This window comes from Lagopus leucura, unplaced genomic scaffold, assembly GCF_019238085.1.
Source record: "Lagopus leucura isolate 7727_CA_CO unplaced genomic scaffold, USGS_WTPT01 Super-Scaffold_100009, whole genome shotgun sequence".
NCBI classification, from domain to species: Eukaryota; Metazoa; Chordata; class Aves; order Galliformes; family Phasianidae; genus Lagopus; species Lagopus leucura.
The window spans coordinates 25,026,696-25,045,004 of record NW_024962266.1 but is presented as its reverse complement, the minus strand read 5'-3'; the positions used below and the strand labels follow the sequence as shown (position 1 = coordinate 25,045,004).

The window sequence follows — 18,309 nt, the reverse complement described above, 5'->3', positions numbered from 1 at the left end:
GCACCTCGACGAGAAGCACCCGCTGTAGGGTGACGGTGGCCCCTGGGTTTGGCACCTGCTTGGGAGCGACACTGCGCGCTTTCGGGGTGGAGCCTCCGAGGAAGGACGCTGCCCCTAGGGTGCACCCTGCATTGGGGTGGGGACGCTGTCCTTGGGGTGCCTCCGCCTTCTGGGGGGTGGGGTCTGTATGGGGGTGAAGAAGGGAGTGCCATCTGGCCAAGGGGTGCAGCCTCCTGATGGTACCCCCAGCTTGGGGGGGCACCTGTTCAGAGGATGTCACACCTGCCTGGAGATGCACCCGTTTGGGGATGGCACACCTGCTTGGGGATGAATCCATCTGCCCTGAGGACGAGGGGTGTTCTCCTGTTGGCATATTTTCCATGGGCTGATTCTTCCTTATGGCATAGCTTGGGGTTACACTCAGCTTATGGTGACGCTTTGCACGGGGTGACCCCTGAGAGGCCAATTGCATCAAGTTGATAGGGCACAGCCCCACAGCAGGGATGCTGCTTGGGCTGGGAGATGGGCAGGTGGCAGGGAGGTGGCAATGTGGGTGCCTCCTCGCTGCCCTTAGCCCTGAGCTGTAGAGATGGAGATGCTGTGTGTGGGGGTAAGCAGATGTGCATGGCTGTTTTGGGGTGATGGTGGTGCCCACTGTTTGCAGCTGTAAGGATGTGGTGGTGGCTGAGTGTTTGCACTTGGCAAAGCAGCAACAGAAGCCCCCATGGGTTCGTAGCTGTGGTAGTACAAAGGAGCAAAACAGATTCACAGGGAAGAAAACATGAATCCATCAGTAGTGCAGCCAGCTGAAACCATCTCCACACCCTGGCAGTGCTGTCAGCTGCTGCTTCTCATGGGCTAACAGCTCATCCTAATGATGGAATTATCCATTCCTTTGCATTCCAGCCATGGGACAGCCCACAGTCTGCTGCTGTAATGTTGTAAATTAGATAATAACACAGCTTTGTTAAGTGGGCTGATTCTTCTTGCTGTAGTTTCTGTCTCATTAGAAATGAGAAGAAAAAAAAAAAAAGAAGAAAACCTGTCCAGAAGGAAACACCCATTCAACAGTCCCAGCTCTCTCCTGTAATGAAAATTTCCCCTTCTACTTGTTAAGACAGCTGTAACCCCAAAAGAAAGGCAATCCACACTCTAAAATAATAGAGCTATTTGAGAAACTGGAATGGGAATATGTGTTTAAACAATAGCTGTGTGATAAAATAATGACCAGCCTCTGCAACTGTACTGCCATAAATAATAAAAAAGACAATTTAATTCAACAAACCCATTAATATAAATAAAAATAGCAATCTCAGGGTAGAAACAAGAAAGTTGCTGTGATATAAAACCACGCGTGGTGCAGTGAAACCGTATCAGCTCCATCAGAGCAAGAGATGTGCACCAAGGCATAAGAGGAGTTACAAATAACAATATGACTGCCTTATCTAAAGTGCACTATCTCCTGGAAAGCTGATGAAAAACCCATCAGGGTCTGCAGGCAGCTGCAGGCATGTCCATCCGTGCAAGCCTCTGCTGAGCAAAATCTCAGCGGCTCTCTCTGCTCTTTGCACACAGGAGCTTGTGGGGTTTGTTTGATCTCTGCTTCCAGTCTTGGCAAGCCCTGACTGCCTGAACGAAGCACCACAACAAATAAGTGAGAGCACGGATGGTGTTGTTTTGGTGGTTGAGCTCACATGTTGAATGGGAGCTGCTGGATGGTGATGAGCCGCTTTGCCTTCTTGTTTGTTTCCTAAATGTTGGTGACTAAATCTCAAGAGCAGACTGATGCACTGTGAGCATTCAGCCTATTGGACACACAGACATTGGTAAATAGAAATATTGAGTTAATACTAATCAAGCTTGTGCTCTACAGGATATGCTTTCTATGCTTAACATTTCCAGGATCCCATTGCTCAGTGCAGACGTTGCACCAGGTGGGTGAGCCAAGAGCCCAGCGTGCAGCAGGAACGGAGCCCTGTGCCCCAGGTGGGGGCTTCTCCTTCATTTTCCTCTGATGTTAAGTACATTTCTGTGAGCACATATATTTTGTGCACATACATTTGTGTTCCTACCCATCTCATCTGTGCACCTGGAGCTGTGCTCGCCAGCAGGAGCGATGCTGGGGAGGGGCAATGTTGCTAGGAGATGGAGGCTCCGGTGCCTGGTGAAGTGGTATCTTTATTTTTGGTGTCAATCGCATGAAATTGCATTTGGCTGTGGAGCAGGACAGGGATCTCTTCCCTTTGCTCAGTGAATGATGCAGAAAAGAAATGTAGACTGGGCAGCTCAGTTAGGAATGGGTCAGGATGTTGCCCTTACTGGTTCAGGATGCATTTTCCAGCTCAATGTGACCGAAAAAAGATGAGGAATGCCATGCATCTATTTATACAGGAGCTCAGGTTTGGGGCCATGCCATCTAACCCCTGTAAGTGCCCTAAATCTGTGGATTTTCAGCAGGATTTGATTTCCCGGGCTGTTTGGAGGAGATAGTTAATGAGATAATGCAGCAGTGGGTGAACTGTGACACGCGAAATGCTTTATTTTGAATGTTTCAGGAACAACGTGCATCAGAGGCTTTAGATTTGTAACCAAGCAATTTCCATTTGTGTTATGTAACTGACGTTATTTATCAAGCTCCATACCCTGGCCAAGAGCAGATGTTGGACTGCAGCATTGAAAATGAACTTTTCTGGAGGTTAGTTATTCATAAACAAGCCTGTGATTGGTTTGTTGTGATGTAAGCGTGTTCCAAAAATGTAGTGCACATGGGCCCAAAGCCTGTGATGGCTTTTTTTTTTTTTGGTATTAAGAGAAATCTGGATGGTATGGCAATATATGATGCTCTGCTGGGGATGTGTGATGGAAACTCCATCTGAGCAATGAGTGTGATATTTCTGCCATTCCCAACAAAGCACTTTCATAGAATGGCTTGGGTTGGAAGGGACCTCAAGGATTACGAAGCTCCAACCACCCTGCTGCATGAAGGGCCACCAACCTCCACGTTTAATACCAGACAAGGCTGCTGAGGGCCCCATCCAACCTGGCCTCAAACATCTCCAGGAATGGGGCATCCACAATCTCTTTGGGCAGCCTGTTCCAGCACCTCACCACTCTCATAGTAATGAACTTTCCCCTGATATCCAATTGAAATCTTCCCTCCCTCAACTTAAAACCACTTCCCCTTGTCCCACTATTATCTACTCTTTCAAAGAGTTGTCTTCCCTCCTGTTTATAGACTCCTTTTAGATATTGAACTCTTCTAGAGAGGAAAGTGCTGAAAAGAAGCTGCTTATGCCTTTAAAAGTCTAATTCAGAGGTCTAGTGAGTGATGAGATACCCCATCCCACTAGAAGTCAATAGCAATCAGTAGCTGTTATTTTTTGTATGTGCTGTGGTGGACTATTTGGGGGCTTAGGGTCATTTTTAAGGCAGATCCATGCATGAGTCCTTCTCCTGAAGTCATGGAGTTGAGCTTTTATGCTGCATCTATGACTACGAAGTACAATATGGATTTGGGTTGGCCTCTATGGAGAGGAAATCACAATCTCTCCCTCCCTTCCTTTACAAGTAGAAGGCAGAACTGTTCCAAATCCTGGAAGCATGGAGGGAAAGCAGTTGCTTATAGCATTTCTCAGTGCCTTGCCAACTATGTTTTCTTTTAGGGCATAATCTGCAAGAGCTGGCAGACTTTCTCTTGGCTTTGCCTAATTAAATCAGCTGGGAAAGAGCGTGCTGATGAGGTGGAGCTCTCAATGTGTCCTAACCATTACTTTGCACCATTCAGTTTGCACCAGTGAGGATATTCTCCCTGGGCTGATTCAGGAAGATCTCAGGATTTGGCTGCATGGTCCATCTACCCTTTTTTGACCTCACTATAAAATGCTGCCGTGGGTCCATTCCAACTTGGGATATTCCATGGTTCTGTGATTCACAGCTTCACAGAATCAGTCTGCTACCTCCTCGCCTTTTTGTATTTTTGCTTTGTATCAGTCAGGATGGAACAATATGTTCCCCACGTCCACAATGGCCAGGACAAGAATAGGGCTAAAATTAAACCACACACAGATGGTATTAAATGAAGAAATGCTTGAAACGAGGCTTGGTGAAGCATCAGAATGTTATTTGGATGGGGCTGCGGAGTGCAGATGTTCCTGCCTGGGGCAGAGGGATGCTTCGAGCTCATCGAGTGGCTGCTTCACATCCCAACCAGGGCCTGATTTGGGCTCAGGCCCTCTGGGATGCCAGGCAAGCTGTTAAGGGCTATGTGCAATTAGAGACAGAGATGGAGGTGAGCTGAAAAAATCCTGATTCAAGCTTCTCACTCAGCTGCTGCCAAGTCCAAATGTTTAGGTGGCTTTTGCTTTATTTTTGTTACTTTTAAGCTCCCCAGCTGGGAATCTGCCAGAAGTCAGAAAACTGGTTTTTAACCCAAACAGCCCCATTTGGGGCTGACACAGCTCAGAGCAACCCAAGCTTTAGGGACATGGTTTCGTGGGCAATATTGGTGGTAGATGGATGATTGGACTAGATGATTTTGGTGGTCTTTTCCAACCTTAATGGTTCTAAGTGTTGGTCCTCCCCTGTGCCTCAGTGCTGGCAGCATCTTTGGCACCTCGTGGCTCCTGCAGCTTGGGATGGTGCTTTGTTAGAGGAACTGAATTCTAGTTCCCTTTTATTTCCAGTCATGGATAGGCATCCTCTTCAATTTCAAAATAAATCTAGATCATTTCTTTTTGGATGGAGCCATAAATCTTTGCACTTCAGTTCCTCATCCTCACAACTCCAGCCTATGTCTGTGTGGGTATTTCAGCCTGGAAACTCTTCGACCTGCTCTGAAACTTAGGTATTCCTTGAAGGCCATGACACACAGTGGCAGGCTGCTGGCATGGTGGGTTGGCTGCTCCTTGGAGACGTTTGTGCTTGCAGTTGTCTGCACACCACAGCACATAGCACTGTTTGTGTGTGTGTTTAATGCAAGTGTTGTTTCCCATAAATGCCTCTTTCTGGGCCCGGAGAATTGCTCTCACCCTCTCTCACCTCAGTGGCCAACTGAGAAAGGTCTCCTTCACTCAGCTGGGGGAAAGGGGGAGGATTTATGAATTGGAGAGATGCATTCCTGATGTGGAATGGGCACATTCTGTGTTTCCACACCCCCCCTCCCGCTCCTTAAAAGCACCATTTGTGTGGCAAATAGCCAAGGGTTTTATGAATGCAGCTCTTGCTTTCTCCAGCTGCTAGAAACCTTTCTCAAATATGAATTAAAATAAAAGCCTCACTAGACACTTTTAGCACTCATAATTCTGCTATTTCTGGTCTGCGGCATGGAGTTCTTGCATCAGAAATCATGGTTGGAGAGGCTTGAGTGGCTTCTTTCAAATATTATTAAAAGGAAAGATGGATGACTTCAATCTACAAGGGCCTGGATGTGATTGTGTACCCAGATTTGACATTTCCCTAGTTATTATGGCAGTGAAATCCCATCCCTGCAATCTTTATATAGACTTACCCTTCAGGTACCATTCAGGGGTGTTCTTGAGGAATTGCTATGCCCCAGGTTTGGTGCTCTAATAAATCAACTAGCAGGGAGAAGACAAGATCAGGACCACAATCCATGCATGGGAATATCTTAAGAGGTTTTAGGCAAGCATTTTTCACTGCATCACAGGAGTAAGAGAAAAAGGAAACCATGGTAACAGCTGTGGGTTGGTGGAGCTGGGAGTTTGCAGTTTGCAGAGGGGAGAGGGATGAGTGGTGGCAATTTGTCACCAGGCAAGCATGGGACAGGAGGATGCTCCTGGTGGGTGTGCTCACAACACTGTGGAGGAAAGCGGTGTTTTTTTGAGGGAGAAGGATTTGGAGTGCTTGTAGTTGGTGATTCTGTGTAAGGACCAGCCCTGTGTACAGGGATTTTGGGTACTTCCCTGCCAAGCAGATTTTTGCCTTGCAGGCAGCCAGCAGTGAGAGGAAATACTCTGGGGAAATGCAAAATCTCACCCACTGGGACTGTGAAGGTGAATCATGAAAATGAGGGTGGGAATTTAGTTACATGTAGGTTGTGGGGTCATTAAGGCAGAGTGGATGCAGCACTCCCATATCTTCCTAGACTTATGCTCGACAAGGACAGGTGAAACAGCAACGCTGCCTTATAAATGAGTATGACGTGGCAACAGGATGGCTCGATTTCTTTGCAGAAGCAGTAGAGATTATTCTGAATCCCAACCAGATCAGAAATAAGTAACACCACCTCCCAGAGACCACAGTGTATCCGAACGGCATTTGACACCTTTGCATGCCAGCAATGCTTTTCTGGTGGGGTCATGTTCTGTGATGAAAAGTTCAGTGTCTGCAGTGGTTGTGCAGAGGCTCCCACAGACGGATGCTTGGAGGTAATTACGAGGCACTCAGGCACTTTTTTTTGTCTGTGAGATGGAGGCATGTCAGAGGCTTGGGCAGCATTGTTCATGTAGGTCACCAAGCTTAACAAGGCAGCAATGAACTGCTGCACTCATTTGGGGAAAGGACGTAATTATCTAGAGGTTTTGATGGGCAATAATTGCTAAAGGCTTTGGTACGTGAACAAGTTGCCATTGTGAAAGAAGTTCTCAGCCATCGACTGCTCCACAGGAGCTCCATAGTGCCCAGGCTTACACTGGTGCAGATGGACAGTGAGCTGCCTTGGGTTGTCTTGCTTTCATAAACATGTAAGACCTTTTACAGGGGCAGTAACTGTAGATCTGCCAAAGTGGGATAACATTTTGCAGTGCTGCAACACAACTGCGTGCCAAAGCCCTACAAGCAGGTTGAGGGCATGTAAGTTCTCCAAATTACAGCACCCATAAGTTGCTCCTCTTCAACCTGCATGTCTTGCTGTTGTGTACAGTCTTAATGAATTTAGAACCTCACCAAAGGGGCATTACTCATATTTTACTGATCAGAAGATAAACCCCAAATAACACATAATAAAGGGTGTTTTCCCTGATTCCCAGGCTTCTGAGCTAAACTCCAGCCAATGCTTTCTTTAATAACTCAGCAGCATATTGGGAAAATAAACCTGAATCTGGCCATCCATGTTAAAAACAAACAAACCCAAAATCTCTTTTATGAGAAATAACAACCTTTCGGCTACATTTTGTGTGTCTAAGTAACCACCTCATAACACACTAATGATTGCTAGACATAAGCAGCAGCACTACTGTATAGCAAAGATATTACTGTATTACTTAGGGTTTATTGCATGTTAGTGCATCAATATAATTGTACAGTCTGCTTGGCAAGACTGCTTTTATAAGCAGGAATATAATTTTACTAATGTCTTATTTCAAGTTTGTGAATTAATGTAGTTTTCCAGCTTGTTGCAATATATACTGAAAGCAGTACGTTCTTTTTTTCCATGAACTTCAGTGTATGCTGTATCAAGTATGTCTGGATCAGTTTGAGAAACGGGATATTATAATGATCCTGAAAATATTTTCTGACCAGCTCACATGATACAGGAAGTGATGGAGTCACCATCCCTGGAGGTTTTCAAGAAAACTGTGATGTTACATTGAGTGACATGGTTTGATGGACAGTTAGACTGGATGATCTTAGTTGGCTTTCTAGCCTTAATGATTCTTTGATTCTCCCTACAGTAGCATTTTTGTCCCATTCTAGCACATTGTCTAACGAACATCACTTTCACAGCTGGCCTCCCCATCAGTTTTTCCCTCTGGTGCCTAGAGATTAGAACTCCTAATCTGTTTTTATCATTTCTGAGGATCAGCCCCCCTGTGCTTTGTTGGGAAGCACTTCCAGTCTGAGTGTACCCTCTCAAATGTGAGCCTTGGGGCTGGCTGGCCGTGGCCATACTTGCATCCTTCCAGAAATCTTTGAAGACCTGTTCCAACATGATAACATTAGTTTTTCTCAAGCAATTTGAGTAGAAATCAAAATATCTTGGCTGAGTTTGCTAGGTCAAGAGGAAAGATCTGGGATAAGCAGATGGAGGTGGAATCTCATGATTTTCCCAATTACACAATCATGTATCACTGCGACCCAGCGACTGAGCTGGCAAAGCTGCACCAGCAACAAAATGGGGTCTTATATATCTCTGATGGTCATAGCTGGACTGCGAAGGGGTGTCTGAGAAGGGGGAAACAGCAGCTGAATTTGGGTCTTGTGGAAACGGAGCCCCACTACACTGTGAGACCATCTGAGCTGCACATGTTCAGTGAAGGCACTTCTATTTGGCTGTTATCTCAGAATGGGGGAAATGTGGAAGATAAATCTGAAGGTTTTTCCAGACAAAGGGAACTTATCGAGTAATATTGAAACAGCCGGCTCGGAGCCAAGCTAGGATTTGGCCCTTATTTTGAGCTGAGTAGATAGAAACTGTGGCCAAGGATCAGCTGGAAAACCACTTAACCTTTTTTGAGATTGAACAGCAGCTTTTGCTGAGAAAGTCTGGTTTGAAATACAAGCATGAGAGAAATGGAGAGCAATGATTTGTACGATGATTGACAGCATGTCATGTAGGACAACCTACAAACACACCTCCTGAAGGTTGTGCCATGTATGAGCATGTACTCTGATGAGGTGCAGCTAGAAAATATAAGAGGTTATAGAGGAAAAAATGCAGTTTCTGATCTTTTTCACCTCTTTTACTATACCTTTCCTTTATCCTGCATGTCTCAAATCCTGCTTTAGGCCTAAGATTTGCTAGGGCCGGTGAAGGCAGAGGGATTATTTCAGTAGAATTCATGCATCCTAATGCTAAGGAGCTTTCTTTATGGAGTTTCTCAGTGGTGCATTGCAGTTCTCTGTCCTCCAGTTCATGCTCTCTTATCCTTTATTTGACCATATATTTTATCAGCCTTTATTCTTCAGGAATGCTTATAGGCAGTTGGGCTGTCAAGCTTTCCCTTGTTCTTGTGTTTAAAGGCATGAGAAGCAGACAGTTCCATTGCTGAGCTAGGATGTTTTTGCTGGATATTTCACTATATGTCTACAATGATTTCTGAATTAATTAAGAAGCAGTATTCATTTCAATTGTATTCTCCCTGTATGTGATGGATGCTGCTTTTCCTCCTTTCTAAGTTGACCTGAGCTAAGATAGGATCAGGATGTCATTGTCTAATGGCTACTTTAGCAATTTAAGGCATCTTGTAGCTATTGTAAAAATGATTCCCCTCAGGTGGTTTAAATGAGCTGGTTTGCTGTAATGTGCCTAAGGGGAAGAAATGAAAAATAGATCCGTATCATGTTTAGCTGTGCAGCATGACTAGGGATGGCCAGATTTTTATACTGAATTGCATATGTATTTTTCTTGTCTCATGGAATAGCTATGGTATTCATGTAGGCTTTGGATTTCTCTCTTTGGTCAGTAGTAGCCAGCATGTTAAATAGGGTCATGATGAAGGATGCTCTTCAATCTCCATGTAAAGTACATCTTCAGTCAAGCCCCTCAAATCCCATTCTACTCCAGCTGTGATGCCTTTAACAGAGCACTATCTGTTAGATCAGCTTTCCAAAACAAAACCCTACCAAAACAGAACGCACTGCAAAGACCATTTTCAATGGCCAAAGTGAGACTCATATCTTACACGTGATTGGAAGACATTGCAGGATTAAAAATCTGCAAACTTTATACTTAGGATTCCTTCATACTTCCCAGTTATTTCTAACTGATGTATCATCTGATCTACGTCTCTCTCCACGAAGTGCAGAGTAGCTGAAAGAGTGGAACTCCTGCAGTCTTCATTCATGCAGTGTTTTACCAACTTTTGGAGTTGAGAACTCCAAATTTTGAGTCAATAGTTTGAGATAAGGACTAAGGAAAACTTAAGGATCTTTCACAAAGAAATCGGAGCTGCAAACCTCTGACAGGTTGCCTTTTCTATCCTGTATGGAATGTGCACACTTTTTAAAACAGCACTTGTCTTTGCCTGGCACCAAACAGTGGGATTTTGAGCCATGGCTTGGGATCCCTCAGCACTATGCACAGCAGTTGGTTAATAAGGGCACCAACATTGTTTTCTGACATGTAATGCTACTATTACTTCAAATATTTTGCTAATATTCTTTAATCTCTCCTTGTGATTGTCCCCTTCTGCATTTTCAGTTATCAACGTTTCTAAATGAAGGAATGTTGAAGCATGGAAGATTAGATAAGGAAATATTTAACATCAAGAAACTCTTTGCTCAGGGGGAGGGCTTTGAACAGGACTGTTGTATTGATTTGTTACACCAGAGCCTGTGTTTTATCAGCAACACATAAATCAAATGGTACCGTGCACAACAATGTACATACAGTTTTTAATAGAGAAAGGGAACCCGTTTTCTGTAGTGCTTCTGCTTGCTGGCTGACATGAGAGAATGAAGAGCGTGTCTTTTTCTTTTCTTTTTTTTTTTTTTTTTTTTGTAAATGGAGAATGATGGAGTAGGTCTATGAGAAAAAAGACTGAGCTCATTTCAAATCCAAGGGAAGCTGCTCTGCTCCTGTCTCCCAGTGATTCATGAGCTGTCATGCATTACAGATGAATCCAGCTCGCTCTGACAAAACCCATGACCTGAGCACTTCTAAAAACCGTGGCACCCCGGGCAGGGTCGTGCATGCAGGACCGGGAGGGAAAGCAGGAATGTGGCTCTGGGAAGGGGCAGCCCATTAAGCTGCTGTGTAGCAGTGGCAGCAAAGTGTCTCAGAAGGAAACAAAAGGACTGTGAGCTGCGATGCTCCTTCCTGTTTTTGAGATTTCACTTTATCCTAAAACAACACCTCATCGATTTGAGCCAAGCTTTACTATGACAGGTCAAAACCAACATAAAATCGTAGTACCTTTTTGTATAGGTTCATCTTATGTTAAACTCTGTTACTTGTCCCAGGTGGAGGATGCCTAGTTGCTTGTGTGTTGGATGACACTGGGCAATATCTGCCATCATCTCCAGCTGTGCAGAAGCTATGTTTTCTCCCCACGTTATATCCAGACACACATTTTGGGCTCCTTGTATCTCTTTTCTCTCCTGCAGAACAGTGGTGTTGAAGCAGGGGAGGCAAGGGTGTAAATGGGACTACTTACAGTATGTAAGAAACCAAGCAGAGTGTAAATGAGATACCTATTGAAGCTTCAAGCTTGGCATTGCTCAGGGAGCCCAACACAAACCTTCCTCCTCCATGGGGAGAATGTGCAGCTTCCTGCCCTGCATCATTATGGCTTGGTTTGCCCTCCAGCCTCCTCTCCAACCCCAGTTTGGGGTCATTGCAGTTATTTCACAGGCAGCACCATCCAGCGAGGCTTAAATACACAGCAGGGATGAGCCTGGCCTGCTAAGATCATCTCTTTCCCCATTAAAGTAAATTAAATTTGAATGGGTAGGAAGGAGAGCAAAATTTAGCCTGGTTTGTCTTTTCTGTGAAAAAGTTAATGTGGCACAGTGCCCAGGCAAATTCAGATTGCTCCGTGCCGTAATGCTGTTCTGCAGCTACCAAACTAGACCTGACTTGCACCCTGCCTGAGCCTGGTGAGCAGACATGCCCTAAGGGTATGTCTACACTGTAGGATAGAGTTGAGACCTGGACCTGGCGAGGCAAACCTGAGCTCTTGGTCAGCAGGGGTGTGATGTGAGATGTGTGTCCTTGGCTCTGGGATGGGGTGAGGAGGAGGAACAGGGAGGTGTCCAACCTCAGAAAGTCTTGTGATGCATTTGAGGATTGAGGTTGTGTGGTGGAAGGGCATTTTGGGCTGGCACATGCTGTGCTCACTGATGGAATGCTCGTCCTATGGAGATTGTGCAGGAAGTCATGGCCAGGTTCATTTGTGTGAGGGCATGTAACTAGAAAACTATAAAAATAGCAGGAACAAGTAGAACTTGCTTCTAGTGAAAAAAAAAGAAAGACATTGCAATACATACTAAATTCCTTTCTTTTTCTTTCTTTCTTCATTCCTTGTCTTCTGGTTGCAAGTCATTTTTCTGCTTCTCAAGTACCAGGCTCATCTGTGCTTGCTTTGTCTCTAATCTACCACCTCTCATAATACATGAAGAAAGTATTTCTACAACCTGAATGATTCTGTGATTCTATTTAGTGATGGGACAAGGATAAGTCAAACTGATGGCTGGACTTGATGACCTCGAAGGTCTTTTCCAACCTAAATGATCCCATGATTTCCACTCTGCCATCTCACAGGGGTTTTTCCTCTGAGCTGAGCAGCGGGCCACGGGATAGGGAATGATGGCAAGGAAATGGAGAGTGAAGGCACTGTGCCCAAGTCAAGGTATGAGGATGCCCCAGTGGTTGAATTTACTTGCAGCCTGTTTTTCCACTGAATGCTGCCAGCCTCTAAGCTGCTTGAACACCACATGCTGCTTGCATTGCTGTCTTTTCATCTGCCACCCCTTGGTGTCCCCTGAGGTGTGCAGGCTGGGGATGGCTGCAGGTGACTGGAAATGCTGCTGGAAAACAACCCCTTGTGAGGGAATTAACTCCTGCTTTTATTTATTTTTCTGGTGTGAATACAGCTCTGAGGATGCGGGGGAGCTTTGCTGATGTTCCTTCAGAGTTTGAAATAGTTTTCTTCCTCAAAGGTATGTACCTAGAAGAAATAGCTGCTCCCAAGCACCAGGTAATGCTGAGTTACTACAGACTCCTGTTTGTGTGCCTGTTCCTTTTACCTACAATTATGGCAAAATTGCCATCGTGTAAGCAGTGGGCTGTATGAATAGCTTTACTATTTATTATTGTTAGACCTAGATGTGTGTTTTTCTTTAGATCATATCTACACAAGAAGGCACAGTAATAATAGTCTTTTGGCTGCCAGAGCTCCAGCCAGCTTTAATTTCTAAAGACCATGAAGCTTCTGAAGCACGGTGCTGTTTATTGCTTTCTTTGTCCAATCAGTCACGGTGGAGGTGGCTCTGCTTTTTCCAGCTGAGATTTGGTGAGGGTGGGCAGTCGTGTTGTGTTTTTTTAAAGAAATTAACTGGGTATTTACGAGGCTTAGACTTACAGTATCGTAGAATCGTGCTCCCTGGCTGGCATCAGCAAAAAGTCTCTTGTTACAGCCCAGTGCCAGGCTATTTTAAGCTGCAGGATTCCCCTTTTATGGAATTATTTTTCATGTGAGTTTAACTCCGGTGCTCATCGGCACTCTTTTCTGTTTCCTTCATATGAGACATGAAAGCCAATTTGGGATAGCCATACGATAGCTGTCTGAGTGTTGGAAACATGACCAGATATGGATCAAGAAGGGGGAAGAAGAGATCATGCCTTCTTTCCAAGGTCCTCTATCAGGAGCTGAGGGGATCAGCTTCTTTCACTGCTGGATCTCAGTATTTCGAAACAATCCCAGGGTTTTGAAAGAGAAGGGTTTTGACATTTACTGTTTGGAGTTGGCAGGGCTGGATAAGGGAGATAAAGTGGCCTGTGACAGAGCACACAAGCTATCTGTGATCTGTTGTGCAACGACCGTCAGCGACTCTGCGTCTTTGTGTGTTTAAAGTGTATTTCCTGACATTTACTAGCAATTTTAAAGGGATTTATTCTTTGCTGTTTCATAATCTCTGGTTCAGAGTAAATTTGCAGATTTCGGAGATCAGAAGAGACCATTAATGCCATAGTCTGGGTCTCTGGATAGCTCATCCACCTAACTTCATCCCCTTCTGTACTGAGCCCAATACTTTGTGTTTAGCTATCTTTCAGAAAGGCATTCAGGCATGATATGAAAGCAGAAAGATCAACCACTAACCCAACAGTTTGTTCCAACATGCGATCATTATCACTATTTAAAATAAAATGGGTAATTTACTCCTCATTTTTCTTTGTGTGCCTTTGGCTAGAAGACTTACACCCGAACATCCATATAAAAGCAAATATTTCCTTAGCTCTTCCAAAAAAAAAAAAAAAAAAAAAAAAAAAAAGAGCAAAAGATAGAGTAGATATATATTGCAGTGAATCTGCATGGCTTTACAGAGAAAACAGAGCAGCATCCTTTAGTGGTTTGATGATGTGGTGTGCAGGCAGCCTGCATGCCTTTGTACAGTCATTTGGGCTGCATTAAGGTCCATACCATACCTTGAACATAACTTCTTCCAGTGCTGTTTCCTCTTTGTATGCATTTCCTCTTACCAGGCTGCCCAGGGAGGTGGTGGACTCACCATTCCTGGAGGTGTCCAAGAACTGTGGGGATGTGGCACTGAGGGACATAGTCAGTGGGCTTGGGGTGTGGGTTGGGCTTGGGGATCTCAGAGGCCTTTTCCAACCTGAATGGTTCTACAATTCTGTGATTCAGCCTTTTGAAATCCAGTGTCCAAAGTAAAGTTAAAGTTACACAGAAAAGTGAAGCGAGAGGGAAGGATTGTAAAAAGGGCATTTAACCACGTTCATGGAAATGTGTGAAAAATGGAAGTTGACCATTGGCAGCTTGGAGGCTATACTGCAGGATAATTTGGGAAGATGTTGTCGACAGAGAGAGTGGACCAAGTGGTTCACCTTGAAGGAGTAATGTGAGTGCTGTCATTTTGTAATGTGATGCAAACCCAAAGTGTGGATGCCACCACTCCCAGTTTTTGGGCCGAGCTCTTATCGTAGTATCAAACAACCCCAGTGAAAGTATGCAGAAAACAAATAGGGGAGAAAATCCTTTTCAGAGGTATAAAACAATCTTCTATTGTAAGGAGTTTGGTCATTACTGGCGAGGCTTTCAAAGAAAACAGGACTGAGATCCTATTGATGAATAGGAACATTAATATATTAGGTATGTATTATGTAAATCCATACTTCAGTGGAGTGTTAGATAAGATAAATGGGAGCAAAGAGCAGGCTTTGAAGGTTGCTGGCTTTGTGTGCACTGTGCCCATCCAAGGCTCGGCACGAGGCTTGCAGCCCAGAGGGAGGGGGCTACCTAACAATGAACAATTATTGAATGAATTATCGTGATAGAGACTGGCAAGCAGATAAGCCCAGGGATTTGTGCATTGTATCCAAATATCTGGCCTGGCCTTCGCAACTCGTGGGGCAGTGGAGAGAGGGACTGCAGTGGAAGCTCTGCCCAACATGTCTCCATCCTCACGATACACAGCCCTACAACATAGGACTGCTGTAGGAACTGATGAACCCCAGCACTGCTCTGTGCATGTGTTCTGCTTCGGGTGGACAGGAGCTCAACAGTTCAGGCTGCTCAGAGAGGATGTGGATGCTCCATCCCTGGAGGTGTTGAAGGCCAGGTTGGATGGCAACCTCAGCAACCTGGTCTGGGACCAACCTGGAGGTTGATGGCCCTGAAGGAGGGTTGGAACTTGACAAAATTTGGGGCTCATTTCAACCCAACCCATTCTATGATTCTATGCTTCAACACCTTCTGCTGAAAGCTATCGTGGGGACCAAAAATTGGTTTGGTCTAGACATGGAAAAAAATACATGCCTTTTTTTTTTCTTCTCCTTTCAGATGGATGCTGAGCACTTTCAAGCGGGTTATTTAGAAGGTTTGTGACCAGAAATCAAACCAGGCAGAAAAAAAATGTAGATCTACCTGTTTACATCATAAACCACGAACACATTTGCATCCTGCAACAAACACCTGGGCAACATCCAGTGGAGACATTCCCAACGTGTTAACTACTGCCAGGTAACTGGTAAACAGTTCAGGGCTGCAGTCTGGACTGGAGACCTCTCCTCTGAGGCTGCTGCTTATAACGGGGCTTTCATTGAGATCCTGACCCCGAAGCGTCAGTAAAACATGGCACATTCTTGACTTTCAAACAAACTGCTGGGAGGTGGCCAGCGTGGAGCACAGAGCTGGGTTTTAGAGGGGCTGGAGCTGCACAGTGATGTGCCACCCCTTTCATTAGCTGTTGCTGACTGTGAAAATGCCTTCCTGGATAGGAATTGCACATAAAGGTGAATTATACAGGCAGCTCTTTAAGGCTCTGCTAATAAACACATGAAAGGAACGGAGGGAAATATGTGAAAATGCTGTTACACTGAACTCCCTTTACATGCCACCAGCTGAGGGGGAGTGAGTATTATTCAGGACTGAGCTCTCGTCGTAATTAACGCGTGTATTCCGTAATTAAGCGCTGCTTTAATTTCGCCGCGCAGGATGGCTCGGGTTGATCCCTGAACACGGCTATGGGTGCTATGGGATGGCTGTGCTGATGTCTATAGGGCAGATGCCGTCGGAGGGCAGCAGATGGTGCTGTTCGTCTCCTTTTTGAGGACGAGAAACCCGCAGCCTCAGAGAGATGCTGGTCCAGGGGCTCCGCATCCCAAATCGGGTTCCTGTGGTCTTTGCCACACCTTCGAGTGAAAAAACCCGGCGTCCTTTCCTCCACTTTGTGCATTTTTGAATGAGTTTTTGAGGCTTTTTTTTTTTTTTTTTTTCCTTCTAACCGTGTCTTTTGTATTTATTTCTTTGAACAGCGCTGGAATCCTGTAATCACAGCACATCAAGATGATGGGAACCCAATTAAATTAAGGAGAAACACCAAGATTGTGAAACTTGGCTGCAGGACAAGAGCTGGTTGCAACACAGGCTGGACTTTAGGTTGGTTGGCAAATCAAATGCATCTGATGCTGGTGATTGGGATGCCAGGAACAGTTCCCTGACCGCTGATCTACCCTGTGGGTCAGCAGGACACGTTTTTGAGGGCTGACCCTCCTGGCCTGCACAAATCTGCATGCCCAATTTCCCGAATGGCAGAAAATCCTACATTAAGGTGACATTTATCAGCTAATTTTTTAGAAGAAATTAACTGGGTACTTATGAGGCTTAGGCTTACAGTATCGTAGAATCGTTAAGGTTGGAAAAGACCACCAAGACCAGCAAGAGCCATCCCCACTATGCCCACCAAGAATGCCCACCAGACGCTGCCCATGCAGAATTAGGCTCCTTATGGATCCCTCTTCTATCTAGCTAGCTCCCTTACTGCAGGGACAGACCCAAGCCCAACCTTGGCAAACATTTCCTACCAGGGCAGCCACCATTGTGCAGGTTGGATGATGAGGCACCAGTGGGTGCAAGGAAACCCTAAAACCCACAAAGGCCAGGGCTGGCAATGCCCCACATCCCTCCGTGCTGCTCAACCGCTTTGCTGATGTTCTGCAGGAGAGCAGCAGCTGATGGTGCTAAAAATACCCCTGGGCAGGGTAGCATTGGTTCAGCTCTGGGCTTCCCAGAAGAGTGCTGGTATTTCAGCCTTGTGACTCCAGCTCTGGCCACCTGATGGGCAGCACGCAACTTTGCTCTGATTTCCCCATTTGGTAGGGAACAATCTCAGTAACGGATGGATATGTCAGCAAACAGCATAGTTTGTTTTCTTATTTTAGGTCTCCCATAGACATAGATATGAATGACTCTGAAATATAGGCAGCACCTGGTCCTTCCCTGCTGTCACATTGTCCCCTTGATGGAAAAGCAAAGGAGTTTCCTATATAAAACCCCTCTGTAGATGTGAGGAGGCAGCAGTAAACATGCAACCATCCAGGTGCCAAACATCCAGCCACTCTGCAACTTCACTTTGCCCATTGCACCTGGGGCAAGATGAGAGGAATTCCCCAGATCTGCCAGCACAGCCCCCAAAATACCCCAGGCACCAGCTGAGAGCACCAGCTGTCACTGGAGTTTCTGTTCCCAAACCAGGTCCTGCTGGCACATCCCTCCGACACATTCTACAGAAGAAAAAAATAAAACCAGGAACTTTTTGACTTCTTCATTTTTATTTTTTTTTTTTCTTTCAGAAGCGTGACCTTTTGACCTGAATCATGACAAGTGATTATGAGGAAGAGCTGCTCTCACTTCTAAATTATTGCCACGCAATGAGCAGATTTCCATGGGGTGGCTGAAGTCATGTCCTGAGATACGAGGGATACAAGCATCCCATTCCTGCTCTACTTTGTACTACAAGACTGGTCTTAGCGGAGCTTATTCTCTTAAAATGTCCTGACTGGCTGAATAAAACACAATTTCTGTTCTAATATTGTTGGGTTGTGAAACATTGCAATAGAGGCACAAATGTGGGCAAGAACAAGTTTTACTGCAGACGCTTTATCTTCTGATAGATTGTCCCAGTGCTGCATTCCTCATTCCCTGGCAGTTTGGTCCAGCTCAGATTGGAAGATGGTGAAGATCTTGGGAGATCTCCAGTAACGTGGGGCAAAATGCACTGATAACAGAAATGCAATGGCTTTGGTTGATCTGTAGAAGGAAAAAAAAAAGAAACGGTCCATAGTGAGAATGCAGAATAAGATTGAGAGGAAAAGCTGAGCCCTAAAAGGGAGGCTGGTGCGTGGTGTATTCAATAATTGCATTTATGAATAAACAATTAAGTATTACCAATGAA

General features: G+C 45.1%; 1 long non-coding RNA gene across 9 annotated transcripts in view; it reads left to right on the top strand.

Annotated features, from left to right (window-relative positions):
• Nucleotides 1–18,309, top strand: part of LOC122180976 — an 18,848-nt gene extending 539 nt beyond the window's left edge. For 2 of the 9 annotated variants that reach the window (XR_006179276.1, XR_006179277.1), the window contains exons 2-6: nt 1,903–1,986; nt 2,556–2,695; nt 15,417–15,596; nt 16,391–16,514; nt 17,708–18,309. This is a non-coding gene — a long non-coding RNA (uncharacterized LOC122180976). Of the gene's footprint in view, nt 1–199; nt 1,987–2,555; nt 2,696–7,326; nt 12,559–15,416; nt 15,597–16,390; nt 16,515–17,707 lie in introns of those variants that run through there. The other 7 variants (XR_006179279.1, XR_006179278.1, XR_006179280.1 and 4 more) reach the window with 5 other exon arrangements.